Here is a 19,403-nt window from a genome sequence, read left to right on the forward strand (position 1 = left end):
TTGGGGAATTTTTGTTTTTAATGAACCAATTTCAGATATTTGGGACACTGAAAAGAAATGCTTTGCACATCACTACGGTTAGGAAATGAGTCAAAAAGCAGAGTACTGATGCATTTTTTTCCTGTTTAAAAGGTAAGTCATATCTACAGTTATTTATCTACAGATAAGTAACTGTTCTGTATAATGAACTGTTATGCTTGATAAGCTAATAGATATCACTGAGCTAGGCTTGATACTTGTTCACTAACCCAGTGTATACAGTATAGGCAGGTTCTTGGTAAAAAGTGTTTCTTAAAGATACTGGATACGGTCACCTGGATTGTATGTCAGTATCACAGATATTAAGTTCCCACTCAGGACTCAGACTGTGCACTAGACTCCACTCGTAGGTCCAACCACCGCTGACATCATCACTACTGGCACTTGTGTTCACCTCAGACAGGACGTGCGGATCGTCATCATCTGTATCCTAGTTTGTAGGGAACAGAAATACAACCTAAGAATGTGAATTGGGCTGCTAATGATATAGTTTAAAAAAGAAAAATGTTATCATTCAAGATGTTTTTGTCTCTTTTCTGACAAATGATTTAAATTCAAAGTACAATTGTAGATGGAGAGAAAAATCTTTAACCATAACTGTAGCTGCAAAAATAAAAATTTATAAAACAAGGAAATTAAACATTAATTTGCAGTATTAGGTCTATCATATGTGTATTATTAACACATTGTCTGCATTTTTTAATAATATAGGCACTGACAATAATGGCATATCTCAGCATTCCTAACTGGGATAATTCAAGCAATTTAAATCCAAAAATGGCAAAATGTAACAAATTTATGGGAGTCAAAATTGTCAGTCTGACTTCTTCTTCCTGATATCAAAGTCCAAGTTTCACATTAATCCAGATTCATGATAATACACCAACCAGCACTTGCACCTCATTATGACCCAGCTAAAAGTATTACACAGCACCTATATGATGGCATGTGTCTTCTATCCACTAACAGTCAAAAACAAACAAGTCACAGTATCAATGAACTTAACTTTTACACAAAATAAAAAACCAACTAACATCCCAAGTCTGAACATTAACAGATATTTCACTTACTGGAACTGCTCACCAACCGTCAGTCAAATCTTCTGTCCAAGCTGTGTAGCTATCCCCCTTATATCTTTTCTTCTCCTTTCTTTCCAGCCAAGCCAATACATTTAGCCTGCACAGGACGTAACTCAAGCTAGTCTCTGGTCATGCTCATCATTATTTCATTGCTCCAGTGCTTTTGCATTACCAGAACCACCCACTCAGTGTCTTTCTCAGTTTGATCTTGATCTCTATTTCACTTCAACTTCTCACTAACACAAAAGTTTGTCTCATTTTAGCTCCTGAACACTCGATCTGATCCCGGATCAGAGAATGTAAGTGTTTTTTTTGTTTTGTTTTGTTTTCTGTTTTCATATGAGAATAAAATCTACATTAGTACCATACATAAGTTTCCTAGTGATATTTCACTGAATAATAAGTTAAGTGAGCCAGTGTTGCATGAGGATATGTGCCTGCATGTGTCATATGGGCATATCAGATTACAACCCATTCCCCAAGGATGGTAATGAGCTTTCATTAATTAATGATACAGAATCAAATGCCACCAACCTTCTCCCACCTACACAGTAGTTTCATTTGGCGATTGTTTTATAGGCTGACATCATCTCCTCACTGTAAAATGTCATTTTATTTTATTTTAAATGTCTATAAAAATGTTGAATAAGCGGTAACTGGTCGAATCTCATGCTGCAGAGAATCTTAGAATGTGGGTAATTTTGTGGTTAACCTGAACCTTGAATACATGTAAAGCCTTGGTGAAAATATGTAGAACTGTGGGATTTTGGCCCTTGTTTTGTACCCATTATGTGAATTATAAATGGGGTATATGGGAATGATTCCCTAGAAAACAAACCACAAATTAGTTAGAGCTTAGGAGTTGTTTTTTTGTGCTCTGAACGGCATAAATCACAAAAGAAGCCAAAGGATGTGCCAATTTCATCGCCCCAATGAAGGCTTCCAGCCAGAGACCATGAGGATATGGCGTTATGCCTCTGCTAATCAGTCAAGCTGCCAATTACATCCATGTTAATCCAGATTTGATCTTTCACCTTCTGGATATAAGATGTCATTGCTTGATTATTTATCCAATTTGTGGATAAATTGTTCAAACTTTTTATCACCCCCCCTTCAGGGGTCACCATAGCAGATCATCTGCCTCCATCTCACTCTATCGCTAGTATCCTCTTCTGTCAACCCAACGCTCTGCATGTCCTCCTTCACAACATCCATGAATTGTCTCTGAGGTCTTCCTCGTTTCCTTCTGCCTGGCAACTCCATCTTCAGCATCCTTTGTCTAATATATTCACTATCCCTAATCTGCACATCCAAAGTCTTTAACTTTGTCTCCAGACCATTTAAATTCTCTTGCTGATACACCCATTCCTATTCCTGTCCATCCTAGTCATTCCCAGCGAAAATCTTAGGATCTTCAACTCTGCCACCTCCAATTCGGCCTCCTGTCTTTTTGTCAGCATGGCCGTCTCCAACCACACATCATAGCAGGTCTCCCTGAACCTTTTAGCACAATTAGCATATGCTTTCTTCAGTTAGGACCAAACACTTGTGTTGTTTGGTCCTTTGACCATTAGATTCTTATTTCATTCATTCTTGAGTTCATATGAAGGTTTCCGGCAGATGTAATTAAATTCCTTCCAGATATTCCATGAGAATGTGAACAGTGATTTTGACCTGTGGCCACCAAAATCTAACCAGTTCATCTTTCAGTCCAAGTGAACCTTGTGCCAAATTATGAAGAAATTCCCTAAAGGTGTTCAAGACGTATTGTGTTCATGAGAATGGGATCTAAGTCTGAAAGCATTAGGCTCTCTCCTAAGATCCAACAGAGGGGGCAAAAATGAACAAGTTCATGTTTTTTTTGGCCATAGCAGCTTTATTTGACAGTGTAGAGAGACAGGAAGGTGGGAGGAGACACGTAACAAAGCATGATATGTCAGGACTCAAACCTGTCCTGACTGCTCTTTGCCTCATAGCGTACATGGTCACCCACTCTTCCACTGAGCCACCCAGGCGCCCCAAGTTCATGATTTATTGCATCCTGTGAACACATACTCTTAAATGTGCACAAAATAAAATTGTACCCTGGCATAGAGTCATAAAAATCAAACAAATATTCAAGGTCTCTGCAGAAATACCAACAGGATATAAATGTCTCATATATTTGGAAACAGCATTAAGACTTTTCTGTGTTAGCTCTAAGATGGACTAGTGACCAGTCCAGGGTGTACCTCACCTCTCACACACTGTCGACTGGGATTAAGGGGACCATGTGTCCTACTTTATGTGGGACTGCATAGTATATTTTATCTTTTCTCCTCCCGCCAAACATACTGAGACAGTGTCCAACATTTTGGTTTATTCTAGGCTACACAAATCAAGTCACAAGAAAGCTCTGCTTATCAAAGACATGCTGCAGATGTATGGATGCTTCCCTACTAAAACAAAGGTTTACCAGACTGATAGTGGCTGACTTCTCGGATAGGCTCAAATTCCTCTCCTGCTCCTAGGTGGATAAGCTAAGAAAATGCCAATGTTACAAAAATGGTGTTAACTTTTGCAGTAAATATAAGCTGTGTTAGTTTTTGTGAATTACAGAAACCCCTTAAATATTACTCCTACCCTCTGCTGTGCTTAAATACTTGGTGTTAAAGTTTGTAAGAGGGTGGGCCTTGTGATCAGTTATATGATCAGCTGAAAGATGCTCTGGCTTATCTTTAATCTAAAAACTTTGTGCAGGTCCAGGTGGCTGCACAGCAGATCATTAATGTAGCTACATACCAACTCCCGAGGAGCATCCTGTAGTGCAGCTGCTGCTGCAGGAGTGCTGCCAATGTGCATATGATCCGGCCGCAGGCAGGAGCTGCAGCGGGAGGGGTCAAAGGTGTTGGGTTGGAACTGGCAGCAATAATAGTCTTCAGCAGGGGGCGACATGGTTCCGTCCTGTCCTCCGAAGCTTAGGCTGCGCATTCTCAGAAACATCAACACTTGAACAACATTTGATTGACTGATTTCAGTGGGCCTGGTGTGGTGTTATTTCCCAGGAGGCTCACTAGCATAAAAACAATCAAAACAGTTGAATATTTATTAGCATTAATTAAGCAGACTCTAAGAGATTAAACGTTAATTCTCAAGGTTTCTATATTTGAATTGCATATAAGCTAAAGCATAGTTGTTAAAAAATAACTGCTCTCTTGCTATAAATTGATCTTAATGAGTCATAGCACTCACAGTGTTATATATCTAACAATGACTTAAAGTAAAACACATGCCTCTACTCCTGCAACACCTTATAAAGGGAATCCCCCTACTTATTTTAATGGCATGCAAATATTTAATGCAAAAGTAAATAAACTGTCTACCTTAGTAACTCCAGTAACTTGTGGAGGTTATATCCAAGAGAAGATCCTCGAGTAAAACCATTATTGCTTGACACCAACATGGAAATGGTCCCGTGTTACTATGGAGGAGTTAAAGGCTGGGGTCTTTTGTCAGAAAACAAACTTTCATTGGTTCCCACATGGGCCCAATATGGCGAATGTGTCCTATCGGATATCACCATTTTTAGAAAGTGAAATTGAGCACTAACCCCTCTTAACAGATGTCTGTGGCTGGTGATGTGCTGCTGCACAGATGGTTACTATGACCCTGCTGTCTCAAAGGAAAGAGGTAATTGGGCAGAGGGTACAATGAAGGTGACATGATATACACAACAACTGATACTGTCAGTTGGGAAAAACAGACAAAATTAAGTTGTGGACATATAAGAAGATATGTCATGGGTCTTCTTCTCATTTAACACTCAGCAATAACATGTATTAACCACAAACACTAAACACTGTAAACTTGGCATAACAATGTTTTTGGAAATGCATTTATTGTTCTTTTAGCCAGGGGTTGGGTGTGGAAACCTCTGACGTTGCAGCAAGCAGCTTAATAGTTTAGCTTAACACAAAGACAGGCAACAGTGGGAAATAACTAACCAAACTGGAATACCAACAATCCTGCACACTGCAATAACTTTTGGTTCGGAAGGGTTGGTTTGTTTTTTGGTTGCATTTTTGATTTGAACTTTATATTAAAGTAAGATAAACTGACTGACAATTTTATACTGTAGTGCCTTTTTTTTTTAAAACCTGGCAATTCGACAAAAAGATTTCCAGATTTGTCTTTTTTTTTTTCTTTTTTTTTTTTTTTACATGCAGTCTGTTCATATTTATACCATCAGGTCTATAAGACAGTTCAGCAAATTTCAGTGAGGAGTTTTCCCGCACCTACACAATATGAGGGGCTGTAAATAAACACAAGTCCTTTTTGTTTTTAATATTGGCTTGTTTCCAGGATAATCACAATATAGAAACTTGGCATGGTTGTTGGTACCAGACGAGTTGGTCTCAGTATTTCAGAAACTGCAGATCTACTGAGATTTTCCCACACAACCATCTATAGTGTTTACAGAGAATGGTCTGAAAAAGAGAAAATGTCCAGTGAGTGGCAGTTCTCTGGGTGAAAATGTCTTGTTGATGCCAAAGGTCAGAGGAGAATGGTTTCCTTTGAACTGATAGGAAGGCAACAGTTATTCAAATACTGTTACAAGGTATGCAGAAGGGCATCTCTGACTCTACAATACCTTGACAGCAGCAGAAGACCTCACCAGGCACCAATCTTGTCAGCTAAAATCAGGAAACTGAGACTATAATTCACATTTGCTCACTAGAATAGCACAATAGATTAGATAGACTGGAAAAACCTTGCCTAGTCTGAGGAGTCTCAGTTTCTGCTATGATATTCAGATGTTAGAGTTAGACTTCAGTGTAAATAACATAAACGCATGGACTCATCAGTGGTTCAGGTTCCTGTTGCTGGTGTAATGATGTGGGGTATTTTTGCATCAAAGATGTGCTGCTGACAATATCATCATCAGCTATCATGTCAATATGGATTGAATTCTCTGAAAAATGTTTCCAGCACCTTGTTAAATTTATGCAATGAAGAATCAAGACAGTCCTGAAGGCAAAAATGTGCCCAACCCTACTAGCAAGGTGTATCTAGTATACTGTATATTAGCTGATTTCATGAGGAGAATTCAAACAACCTGACCATAAAAAAAATGGGCTACAGAAAAAAAAGAGCTATTTAGTTATTCTGTCAAAAACAACAAAGCAGTTGGATATTGAATGGGTAATACAGCATCGTAACAGAACATAAACTCAGCTAATTCAACTCAAATTCAGCAGCACAGCTAACAGCTAAATTCTTACAAGTGAGCAAGTCTCTGGGAGCTCTTGGCATCATTAGTTAATTCCCATCGGGAATGCAGAGTCTACTTTCTTCTGGGATTATTGTGTTTGAGCAAGCCACGAGAAAGAGGCCTCTGTTCTCAACAGGCAAACTGAGCATGAACATTAAATGCACACAATCACTATCTACTGTTTTTTTTTTTTTACTCCCTCCAGTGCCTGCAGGGCACACACGCTTACACACGCGAGAGAAATGGCCATGGACCATCTGCTTGTCGATCCCCACTCCGCTCATCAAGCATCCGCAGAGGTTCTGTGTATTTATAAATGCACTTTATTCTGCCTCTTGTTATAAAATGACAGTTAAGAATGAAGTGCTCATGCCCACTTTCCTTCTCATGATTGTGCATGTGTGCATGTCTGCGCGCGCGCGCCTGTGTCTCGTTTTAGAACATGTTCGCAGTTTGTGATGATTAATTACAGTTTCGTAAGCCTACATTTTGTCAAGCAGCGGTATCAAATGAACTCCCAAGACGAAGTATAATTAAACATTTTTGGCAAGTAAAATGACAATTAAAGAGAGATATTTTTGTCTTTGCTGTGTGTCACATGCATACTGTAGCTACATTCAGCTGCTCTGGCAGCAGTTGCTGTAATGAGAGAGTAGAACCAGTATCCATGGAAATGCAGTTGGAAAAGTTCAACTCACACAAGTTAAAACACCAAGGTAAACATTTTAATGAATGGATTAAAGGACATTTTATTCCTCCCCCATGGTGAGAGCTGAGGTAGCCCAGGTTTTCTGTTGCTATTTCTTTTTTTTTTATTTGTCTATTTGTTTTTGGCAAGATTATGGAATAAACTAGCAGGCTGAATTTAGTCAAACTTTGAGGACAGGTGTAGCAGGAGAAAAGTGTGGATCTGGATTACTTTTACTTTACAATTGCAAGGATGGTCCTTGGCACTCAAATGTTATCAGTCCCATTTGAAGCAAGCATCCTTGGCATTGGAGAGGGATGTGCTCTCTGATTGTCCTGTTGATTTTTTTGAAATGTATATTAACAGCGCTCCAATTTTTCTGTTTTTCCTTAAAAAAAAAATGAGTCAAGGTGACTCAAAAACACACCTAGAAACTAAGGTCTGAATTGGCTCATTGATCATTAGCGAGTGTGACTGAACGATCTGAAGCCCATCACTGTAGCGTGATTAAGTGTGAACTCAAACAGCACACTATACAGTAAATAGGAAGTGATTTTGGACACATTTACAGTTCTATGGAGCAACTTTATTGTTTTTATTTTTTTCCCAGCTGCTGTGATCTGCCGTCCCCACACCAAGCAACAGATATTCACGCGCTACAACACAGTTGGGGCTAGTTGTGATTTCCTGGTACTTCATATTTCAAATAAACAATTAAATCAGCTATTTAAAATGCAATCTAAAGGTCGGTTCATTTCAACTCTTTGCATGTTGGGAGCATATCTTTTAACAGCAGATCAAGAACTGCTTACTGTTCACTTCAACCTAATACTTCATACCTGTGAAAAGTTCTCATAGAAATTTTACTTTAGTTGCCAAAAAGCTCTTTTTCTCCACGAGATATTTCGATCATTCTGCCCCCCTTTTGGAGGTAGAGGCACATGCCATGTGCTCAGCTTTTAGTATTGTGGCTTTTACGTCACAGTTACAAATGTCATCACGTGTGATCGATTCTCTTGCTCTGCATCACTCTCTCCATCGGAACAGAAAACACATGTAAACAATAATAAATAAATAAATAACAAACAAACAAAGAAACGGGCCTCTCCAACAGAGTCTGTTATAACAGAACCAATCATACATCATTAATTAAATACCATCGTTAATTACCTCAGCACAGAGGGCAAAAATTGCTTTCATCATGGATCCTATCCCTGACCCAAGGCAAGTATTGATCGTGACCAGTGCTCCCGATCAGAACAACCTTCTGAACTCAACAACTTTAACCCTCTTTTTCACTGTCAGATCAACAATCCTACACATTTTAGAAATCTATAATTGATGTTTTATTTAAAGCAGTCCAGCTGTTCACCATGAATGATCAAGTCTTTCAGCAACTAGATTTAAATAAGTTTAAGTGCTATTTACCATCTTATTGTATTGCTTCATCTTTGGCATGAGCTCCCTTCATCTGCTTAGCTAGTGTCTGTCAGATCTTTATAAACAATTGTGTGGCAACAAGTCTGGCACATGAAGCAGCTCCAAGGTTTTAATTTCTCATTTTTCACTACATTATCTTTTACTTCAGTTCCCCAAACCCATCTGTAATTTGAAAAAGCATATAAACACTTTATAAATTGTTTATAACAGTAATTTACTGTGTAATTTAACACCATTTCGAAGGCATTTGAAGTAATTTATGAACAGTTAAAACTCCTATCTGAAGCATTCATAAATGATGTATGAATGAATAACTATCATACTGTAATTGCATAGATATATTATTCATACTTACGCAAAAATAATACATCCTCCAACATGTCGTAATATATTTATGAACTGTTTATATAAAAAAATTTAGGCTCAAATTTAAAACTGTATAAACTAGTATCTTTTAAAGTAGCTGTGCTTTTATAAGAACAATGTCACACAGGTGATGTAAAAGCAATGTGAGAACAACTGATAAAGCTATAGAGTACACAACTCCCTGTTCACAAGAAACCAAAAACAGCACAAAATGTAGTGTGAAACTTGGCCTTACATTTATCAGTTCTAAAGAAACATGACTCCACAAGAAAGCCACTGTTGTTCTGCACATTTTAAAATGTGCAGCTGTTTGCTAATAAGTTGAACATATCAATTTCTGTCAGGAAATGGTGGAGTGCAAAGGTTTGGACCCAAAAGGCTCACCTTTATATAGGCTGTAAACGAAGTCCAGAAATCAAATATATATATATATATATATATATATATATATATATCATGCTGTTTGTCAGTGTTTACATGTAGTTTCTGTTGCTGCCCCAGTAGCACAAATATTTATTGACATACGTACTTTATACCTGGGAGAAGGGGTAGGAAAGGATATTGAAACCATACATGCAATACATGCAACCACATATTTGCAGATGCAAATCAATATAGTTCATTTTCTTTTTTCTAAATACTATCACAGGGATAAACAAAATGAATCTCAAATTTGTAACCTGAATTAGCCTGACTTTGGTTGTACTTCTGGGGGTTACATTTTGTGGTTCTGGCCCTTGTTGTGTGTTTTCATAGCACTTTGTGGAGACAGTTATCACCAAAACAGTGAAAGATTAATTCATTCAAGACCACACTATTTTATAGAGCAAGGATTTGTCTAATAAACTGTATCTGAGCATCATGCCATTTCAAATATGAATTGCAGCACAAAAAGTATTTCTTTAGCCTTTAAAGTTCAACTTTTGTCTCATCAGTCCACAGACTATTTTACCAGAAATCTTGGGGATCATCAAGATGGCTTTTTTTTTGGCCAAATATGAGACGAGACTTTGTTGGGTTTTTTGTTCAGCAGTGGTTTTTCTCATGGATGCTATTTTTGCCCAGTCTCTTTCTTATTGTTGAATCATGTGTTAGGGCCCTAGCAGTAACACACGAACACTGATGATAACTGAGACAAGTGAGGCCTGCAGTTCTTTAGCTGTTGCTCTGGGTTCTTTTGTGATCTCCTGGATGAGTTGTTAATGAGCTTTCAGAGTAATTTCGGTAGGCTGGCCACTCCTTGGAAGGTTCACCACTGTTACAAGTTTTCTATATTTGTGGATAATGGCTCTCACTGTGGTTTACTGGAGTCCCAAAGCCTTAGAAATGACATTGTAACCCTTTCAGACTGACAGATGTCAGTGACTTTGTTTCTCAGCTGTTCTTGAGTTTCTTTAGATTGTGGCATGAAGTGCTTTTTGAGGTCTATTAGCCTACTTTACTGTACCAGATAGTTTCTATTTAAGTGATTTCTTGATTCAACAGATCTGGCAGTAATCAGACCTGGGTGTGGCTAGTGAAATTGAACTCAGACTTAAAACAAAATCTGATAAATCACAGTTAATTCATAATTTAACAACGGGAGCAGTTACTTTTTCACACAGGGCCTGGTAGGTTTGGATAGCTTATTTCCCTTAACAAATGAAATAGTCCTTTAAAAATTGTGTTTTTATTTACTCAGGTTTTCTTTGTCCAATATTAAAAATTGTTCGATGATCTAAAACATGTAACTACTTCCCATTTGTACTTATTATTGTTTTAATCTCATTAAATTTATTTTGTAGTTGGATGAAAACAAAATAAACTAAACAGGGAAATGTGAATGTCTTTTAACCCCCTATTAATCAACACATGGTATACAGATTGTATGTGAAATCTCCTTTTATAAAATGTATTCATCCACTGGAAGCAATGCTGGCCACCCTCACCCTCCTCCTGTACCCCCTTGGCCTGCTTTTCTAAAAACATGTTGACCTGGATCGGTTCTCAAAGTGAGAAATGAGGCAGCCGCCTGCTTCTGTGTAAATTGGCTCTCATGGCATTTGAGGGGGAGTCATCAAGCTGGACCACAGAGACGAACAGGCGCTACAGAAAATAGCTCCTATCAACTGCTTATCAAACTTAAAAAGGGCTAAAGAGAAGAGTTATTAAAAAGGTGTTTAGGGCTTTTGGTGGTAATTTCTATTGTTGACCTTCTCAATTAAATTTGCTGTGGGAAAATGTGTGGTTCCTTTTGAAGGCTTTTTTATTTGCAACTTGCCTTAAGCAAAAGATGCCACTAAAATGCACTGATATCTCTGCCACTTAAATTGGTGCTATATCTATACACAGGTGGCTCTGCTGGCAGCAGTGACAGTCTTCCCTTCACAAATTTCAGGGCTTTCTGTTAGACACAGTCCTTGGTATTTATAGAATGGTTGCAAGAGGATCCTCTGGCTGTTTTCAGCTTCTATACAGCAACAAACTGCTGTAAAATATCAGAAAATGAGTCTTTTAATGCACCACTCAGTATGAAAATTCCTAAATATTGTGAATGCTGATGCCTCTAAAGAAAAAATAATTAACAGCAACCTACTTTACATTTTTCACAGTGTAATACAGAGTTTTATGATTAAGTTCAAATGATCAGTTTAAAAATAATGCAATGCTTATTTAAGTTATTTTGTCTTTAGACTGTTGTGATGTGGTTTCCAGTGTTGTGGTTTAGCTAGCAGAGCCCAGTCTCATGAAACATAAAATTATCATGAAAAAGTGATCTATTTGTGTGTGTGTGTGTGTGTGTGTGTGTGTGAGTGTGTGTGTGTGTGTGTGTGTGTGTGTGTGTGTGTGTGTGTGTGTGTGTGTGTGTGTGTGTGTGTGTGTGTGTGTGTGTGTGTGTGTTTTCATGGATAAAAATTGTCACCTTTTTTCATGGGAGCATGAATTTGCAAGAAATGCATATATTTTGTTCATGAGCCACTATTTTGCCAAGAGAAAGCAGGGAGGCATCGCCGTGGCAAACGTGAAAACAAAGCTTAACAATTGTATTTTTCAAAACTTGTCATGCCTGCTCCTACCAAAGAGGTTGCTAATGCCTTAGCTTAACCAAGCAACATACTTAATTAAAAATGTATTTAAAATGATGTTTCAAAATCTGTGACATGTATGTCTCAAACCTGGGTTTCCTGCATACACAGTATTGTGGTTTCTCACATGACATCATGTGCACATTACTGGAGAGTTGTCTGCCATATTGGATGCAATACAAACACTGGTTGCTAGGGAAAAATATGTATTCCCCGACTGGTTGGCAGTGGTTCCTGGAGGTCGCCGGCTCTCACTGGGACCTCCTAATTATTGCTTTGGTTGTTGGCAGATTGGAATAGTTGCCAGTAGTTTTTCATGTTTGTCTGCAAATACCGTATTTTTCGGACTATAAGCCGCTACTTTTTTCCCACGTTTTGAACCATGCGGCTTATAGCCCGGTGCGGCGTTTCTGTGGATTTTTCTTTAACCACCAGGGGGCTCTTTAGCAGGATATGAATCATGGGACGTCAAAGTTGGAAATCAAAGAAGAAAGCGCCAACAAGTGCTAGCAGCAGGCACAAAAGAGATTTTTTTCAAACTCCCTCATCATGGAAACCACAAAAAGAACTTCCTATGATGCCGCTTTTAAGTTGAGGGCTATCGACCTGGCACTACAGGAGGGAAATAGAGCCGCTGCACGTAAGCTCGGCGTGAACGAATCAATGGTGAATTGACTTGTTATAACTCAAATTTGGGGTTGTCTGTCCCCCTCTGCTGAGTGCCGAGTAATTGTGGAAAACCGAGAGCGGCGGAGATACCAGCGGCTTATAGCCCGGTGCGGCTTATATATGTACGTTTCCAGTTTTTTCCAAAAAATTTGTAGGTGCGGCTTATAGTATGGTGCGCTCTATAGTCCGGAAAATACGGTACTCGCTAACTACTAGGCCAGAGGTAGTACAACTTGATAAAGTTTGGGACACAAACCAGAAATGGAGAAGGTTCACCTTCAAAGTAAATGTTGTGCCTCTGCGCTGCTGCCAACATGTTTGAAAGGGTGCAGCTTTTACTTTGAGGGCAAACCTTCTCCAAGTCTGTTTTTATTGCACTTTTCACAGTTACACTATAGCTTGGAGAGTAGCTGATGAGTGTTTCTAGACAAGTCTGTCACTTCCGTGAAAACTATATGCTAGTGAAAAAAGCAATGACTAGAAGGTTGTTAATAGCTGGATACACATTTTCCCCTAGCAACAGGACGTTGCGAGGGGTCACAGATTGGTCACAACTGTTTCTTTGTCTATGACAGATATTCTAAAATATTTGATGCAATTATTTGTGGTTTTCAGTCATTTTTTTTCCAAAAATGCTCAGGGTTAGACTCGGGGCTTCTGCAGTCTGTTTTCTCTGCAAAACATTGCAATGAAACGAGTTCAAGTGGAAAGTACAGCAAAATCAAAGCCTACAATTTAAAAAGCAAACATATTTACGCAAGTTTCATTATCCTCACCACACTGGTGGAACATTACTCATTAAAAATAAAACCCAAAACAAAACATTTTTTGTGATTAAAAAGCATCACAATAGGACAAATAAATATACTCCATAAATTACTCCATTCAGTCACGTTAACAGTGTAGTCCAAGGTGGGAAGGGGAATTGCAACGCACCTTAGTTCCAGAAAGGCAAGAAATCCAGACACATACATACCTATTTACAGTAATGATCTGTAAAATGAGATTACAGTTAGAACTCTAAAATAACATAATATACAATAACAACCTCAGAAAGGACAGCATTGTACTGTAAAGCATATCATTATTTAAGTAATTATTTTTACACTACTGTAAAACTGAAACTGTTATGGTAGATTAAGGAAGGTTTTACTGTAAAATAACAGTTTAATGCTGGCTAATCTAGGTGCAGTTTAACTGGGACATTTCTCACAGTGTACGATAATGATTTGTCACTTCTGTATTATTGTACCACCTTTAGATGCGACCCACATGCATTTCTCAAGTGTAAGTACCACCTCGTTTTTGATTGTAAAACTTTGTGTACATGAATCATCAAACTGCTGCCTTTAGTGGCCAAAACAACAGTAACAAGTTTAGTTTCATTCAGACTTGTTACAGGGAGGACACTCTGTTCCTTCGAGTTATTCTCAGCCCACTTCATCCCTCTGTGCACTCACTTAGTTAATCCCCTGACTTCTGACCCTAGTGCCTACACTGCTCAGTCCTATATCAATGCAACCCAACATCCCCCTCATGCGATATAACACCCACCTGCTGTCTCATGAAACTAGAAAGTAAAGAGTTTTAAAAATAAACCATGTGGTGAGAGTGTGTATGTATTTATATGCAGAAGAAAGAAGGGAAAAATAAGGTTTCCATGGAAACTAAAGAATTGTGTCTAATTGGCAATAACACTTCAAAGAGTCTGAAATAAAATTAAAAAAACATAAAGCTGGCTTCACATAGCCGTATGGAGATGAATGACACTTTGCAATCAACACTGCTTGTTTTGATTTATTGATGCTTTATTTATTTACGCAGGCTGATGGTTCAATCTGTGCAGAATTACCACAAAGTGGTTTTGGCCACTGCAGCAGGCTATTCTGTCTATTTCTGGGATAGACGCTTATAAGAAACTAAAGAAGAAGAGATTATTTTGGCACACAGGTAGCTTTATTTATTCAGCATCCCACACACACACACACACACACACACACACACACACACACACACACACACACACACACACACACACACACACACAGACACACTTGCGTGCACACACACGCACGCACTCATGCACACACACACAAAGTCAAATATCAAACTGACTGCCAAAGGAAAATCCCTTTTTCCATGAGAGCTATAACAGTGCTGCTCAAATTCATGTCGTTCTTCATCAGTTAATCTGCAAATTTTCTTCTCCATTAATCAATAATGTGTGTGAAGTTGAGCGATACAGCTAGATATAGTCAGGCTTACTTCAACGCATGGCCTGGGCTCTGGAACCAGTCTCCTGGAGAGGGGCTGGACTCTGTTCCAGTCTGGAGTTGCCCTTGTTGAGAGGCAGCGAGCTGGGGTGGGTATTCTTGCATATCCTCGGCTTGCTGTCTGTACGTTGAAGTTTTCACCAGTAAATGAGAGGGTTGCTTTCCTGCGCCTTTGGGCAGGGGGAATGGGTCCTGACTGTTGTTTGCACTTATGCGCCAAATGACAGTTCAGAGTACCCACCCTTCTTGGAGTCGCTGGGTGGGGTGCTTGAGGGTGCACGATCTGGTGACTCCATTGTCCTGCTGGGAGACTTCAACGCTCACGTGGGCAATGACAGTGAGACCTGGAGGGGCGTGATTGGGAGGAACGGCCTGCCCAAACTGAACCCGAATGGTGTCTTGTTATTGGACTTCTGTGCAAACCACAATTTGTCCATAATGAACACCATGTTCGAACATAAGGATGTCCATAAGTGCACCTGGAACCAGGACACCCTAAGTTGCAGGTCGATGATCGATTTTGTAATTGTATCATCAGATCTGCAGTTGTATGTTCTGGACACTCGGGAGCTGAGCTGTCAACTGATCATCACCTGGTGGTGAGCAGGATCAGGTGGCGAGGCAGGATGCTGGACAGACCTGGCGCACCTAAACATATAATGAGGTTGTGCTGGGAATGCCTGGCAGAGGCCTTAGACCACGAGATCTTCAACTCTCACCTATGGCAGAACTTCAACAGCATTCCTAGGGAGGCTGAGGACATTGAATCCGAATGGACCATGTTCCACACCTCGATTATTGAGGCTGCTGCTCAGAGCTGTGGCTGCAAGATGGTTGGTGCCTGTCATGGTGGTAATCCCCAAACTAGATGGTAGTCACCAGAGGGGAAGGGAGCCATCAAGCTGAAGGAGCCCTATCAGGCTTGGTTAGCCTTGCTTTGACCAAGTGGAATGGGGTGGTGGCTGAAGCAAAAACTCGGGTGTGGGAGGAGTTCGGTGAGGCCATGGAAAAAGACTTTCGGACGGATTCTCGCAAACCGTCGGGCGACTCAGGAGGGGAAAGCGGTGTTCTGCTCTATAGTGCAGGTGGGGCGCTGCTGACTTCAACTGAGGCTGTAGTCAGGCGGTGGAAGGAGGTGGTCCCCATCTTTAAGAAATAGGACCAGAGGGTATGCTCCAACTATGGGGGGATCACACTCCTCAGCCTCCCCAGTAAGGTCTATGCAATATTCAAGTGTGGGAGTTTACCCATCCAGTCTACATGTGTTTTCTGGACTTGGAGAAGGCATTTGTCTGCTACCTGAGGAAAAACAACTGATTTTTACTAATTTGGGTATGCTGATTCCAAATATGCAAACAGAATTCTCTAGCACATCAGGATCTTGAGTTATGCAACTATGCCAATAAATGACAATTTCCAAACTTGACATCAATGTTTTTATTAGAAAAGTACACCATGAACATACAACTGGTGAAAAAAGACACAGCTGGGGCACCAGGATAGCTCAGGGCATGAGCAGGTGACCGCGTATGCCGCTTGGCTGTGCGGCCGGTGCAGGTTCGAGTCCTGGCCTGTCGCCATTTGCTGTGTGTTTTCCCCGTTTCGCCCTGCTTTCCTATCTATCTCCACTGGAAAACTATCAAATAAAGCTGATAAGGCCAAAAAAGACACAGATACTAAAATCAATCATATGAGGAATCTCAAACTAATACAGTCCACAATTAGCCTGCCTAAACAGTTTAAAAGTGTGACAAGCTCTTGTGCTTCACGGAAGTTTCACGCTGTAGAAGCCAGCAGTAGTCACCTATCATGTTTGTGTTATAGCACCCGTGGTACCTGGTCTCCATTTCAGAGATATCTTGATGGAACCTTTCACCATGCTCATTGCTCACATCACCCAAATTGGGTGGAAAGAAGTCAAGAAGAGAGTGAAGGAAGTGAATCTTAAGTGACATTCTGCAACCCATGCGTTTGAATGATATGAGCATGTCGTCAACTAGTTCTTCATGTTTTGTGGTTGCTCAAGAATTTCTGTACCACCTGAACAAATGATTCCCATGCTCTTAGTTCAAGGGGTCTGATGGAAAGTCTTTGTCTCTAATAAGCTCACAGACTTGGGGTCCATCAAAGATCCCAGCTTTAAGTTTTGTATCACTTTGAACTGGCCCAGAAACACTATTCCATCACTTGATGTAGCACTAAAACTTTGTTTTTATCTATTGACAGATCAAAGCAGTCACTATAGGAAATTGCAAATTTCTGGCATTGTTGATTCTCAATATTGGCAGTTAAACTTTAGTTGACGGAATTTTAATGACCAGGGAATGAAGAAGGATAGCGGTGCTGACGGGTGTGAGGGATGGACGAAGACGGTTGATGTTACGTAGATGAAAATATGCAGACCAAATAAGGTTATTTATGTGGGCCTCAAAGGAGAGTGTGCTTTCCAGGATGATACCCAGGTTCTTGACTTGGGAAGAGATTGGGACAGTGAAGTTGTCGATAGTGAGTGTAAAATGATTTGATTTGGCAAGAGTGGACTTTATGCCAGCAAGCAGAATTTCTGTTTTGTCATTGTTTAATTTAAGAAGATTGTGTGAGAACCAGGTTTTTATTTCCAGGAGACAGTCAGAGAGGGATGGCGGGGGGAGGACTGCATTTGGCTTGGATGAGATGTAGAGCTGGGTGTCACAGCTCTGCATCTCATACCATATTTTCAATACCATATTTTCTAAAGATATGTCCAAGTGGTAGAAGGTAGATGATAAAGAGGAGAGGACTAAGAACAGAACCCTGAGGAACACCAGAAGAGACTGGGGTGTTAAAAATGCTCTACACACTTCTTAACTCAAGTAAAAGTGAAAAAGTACAGGCATTGAAATCTACTCAAAGTAAAGTAAGAAAAGTAGCTCTTTGGAGGACATTTCTTTCTATTTTTGTGCAAAGCAATCTGTACCATGTACTATATTAATATAATAATAATAAAATAATATTATTACATGAGAATACAAATGCTATTCCATTCTAAATTCTAATTCTAATGAATGTGCTTGGTTTGAATCTGTTATGTAGGACACATGCAGTGAAAGAGAATTAAAAAAAGACAAAGCTCTATTTTCTGTTGCATACATAATAGAGGGTGACTCTGCTTCTCTAAAGACAAAATGAGTATAATCAGGGGTAAAAGTGGGATTCAGCAGGTGGGGGAACCCTAAGACTGGTTGTAGTGGCACAGCGTGGGGAAAAGAATCAGTTTTCAATTGTGAGTTCCAGTAGGCTGTCATCAGCTGACATGTGCTGCTGCTGCTCTGAGGTTTACTGCTCTGAGTGGATGAAGTGAATTCAACAAGATGTAGAAGCTTTACTGTAAATTCACTACAGTACAGCAAACTAACCTGTTTATCCTGCACTAAACTGTAGTATTTTCATGCAACCTTTGCATAACACAAAGTTAGTATACCTTAGTTTGTTTTGCAGGACATTTCACAATATGAGAAAAAACACAACTTCACATCCTATATTTGATTTAAAAATGAGGACATTAGATGCAAGATTTAAATTTACACTTTATCAGATGTCACTGAGCACTCCTTACCTTTAAATCTAACCTCTCTTCTTCCTCTCCTGTCCTCTTTCTTACATCTCTCTCCATCTCTGAGTGAAGATATCTCTCATTCTGGAAAACGGCAGGTGTACCTTTAGCTAGCAGACACACTGTGTGACAAACTACACACAAAACAGTTTGTGTGTTTGCTGATATTTGTTGGGCTGATAGAAATGTAGCATTTGAAACTACCTGCCAGAACATGTTACTCCATTTCCACTCGCTCCTCTTCAGTAGCACTTGCTAGATGTTAAAATACCGCGACCACAACTTACGGACATCTGCACTTGGTCCGGCCCACTTTAACCCCTGTACACAAATAAGACTGGCTTTTTGTACAATAATAATAATAAAGTAAAATATTTCAAAATGAACAAAGCAAAACATTTAAATGTTGAAAATTTAAAATGTTGAAATGAGTTAGTACATGTTTTATGAGAGATTTCTTATAGCAGTCTGTGTGAGCTAGTGCTGCGTGTCCAGTCTGTGGTGCAGAGGGTGTTCAGGTTTATCTGTGATGGATAACAGTTTCTTCAGTGACCTTCTCTCCACTACAGCTTCAGATGTGTTCAGTTTGCAGCAAACCACAGAGCCAACCTTCATAATCAGTTTATTCAATCTGTTGGTGTCACCAGCTCTGATGCTGCCGCCCCAGCACACAACAGCCATGTACACTGTGCACACAACTGACCTGTAGAAACTCTCCAACATTTTGCCACACGTGCTGAAGGATCTCAGCTTGGTCCTGTTGTTGACGTGGATGCACAGATACTTGTGCTCTTCCACCTCATCAACATCCTGTCCTTGGATAGACATGGGCTGTGTAGCTGTTTTTTTTTCCTTCTGAATTTAATCACCATCTCTCTGATCTTGTTCACATTCAGAAGCAGATTGTTTCTCTCAGATCAGACCACAAACACATCCTATGC

The sequence above is a fragment of the Archocentrus centrarchus genome, chromosome 1, assembly GCF_007364275.1.
Source record: "Archocentrus centrarchus isolate MPI-CPG fArcCen1 chromosome 1, fArcCen1, whole genome shotgun sequence".
In the NCBI taxonomy this organism is placed as follows: Eukaryota; Metazoa; Chordata; class Actinopteri; order Cichliformes; family Cichlidae; genus Archocentrus; species Archocentrus centrarchus.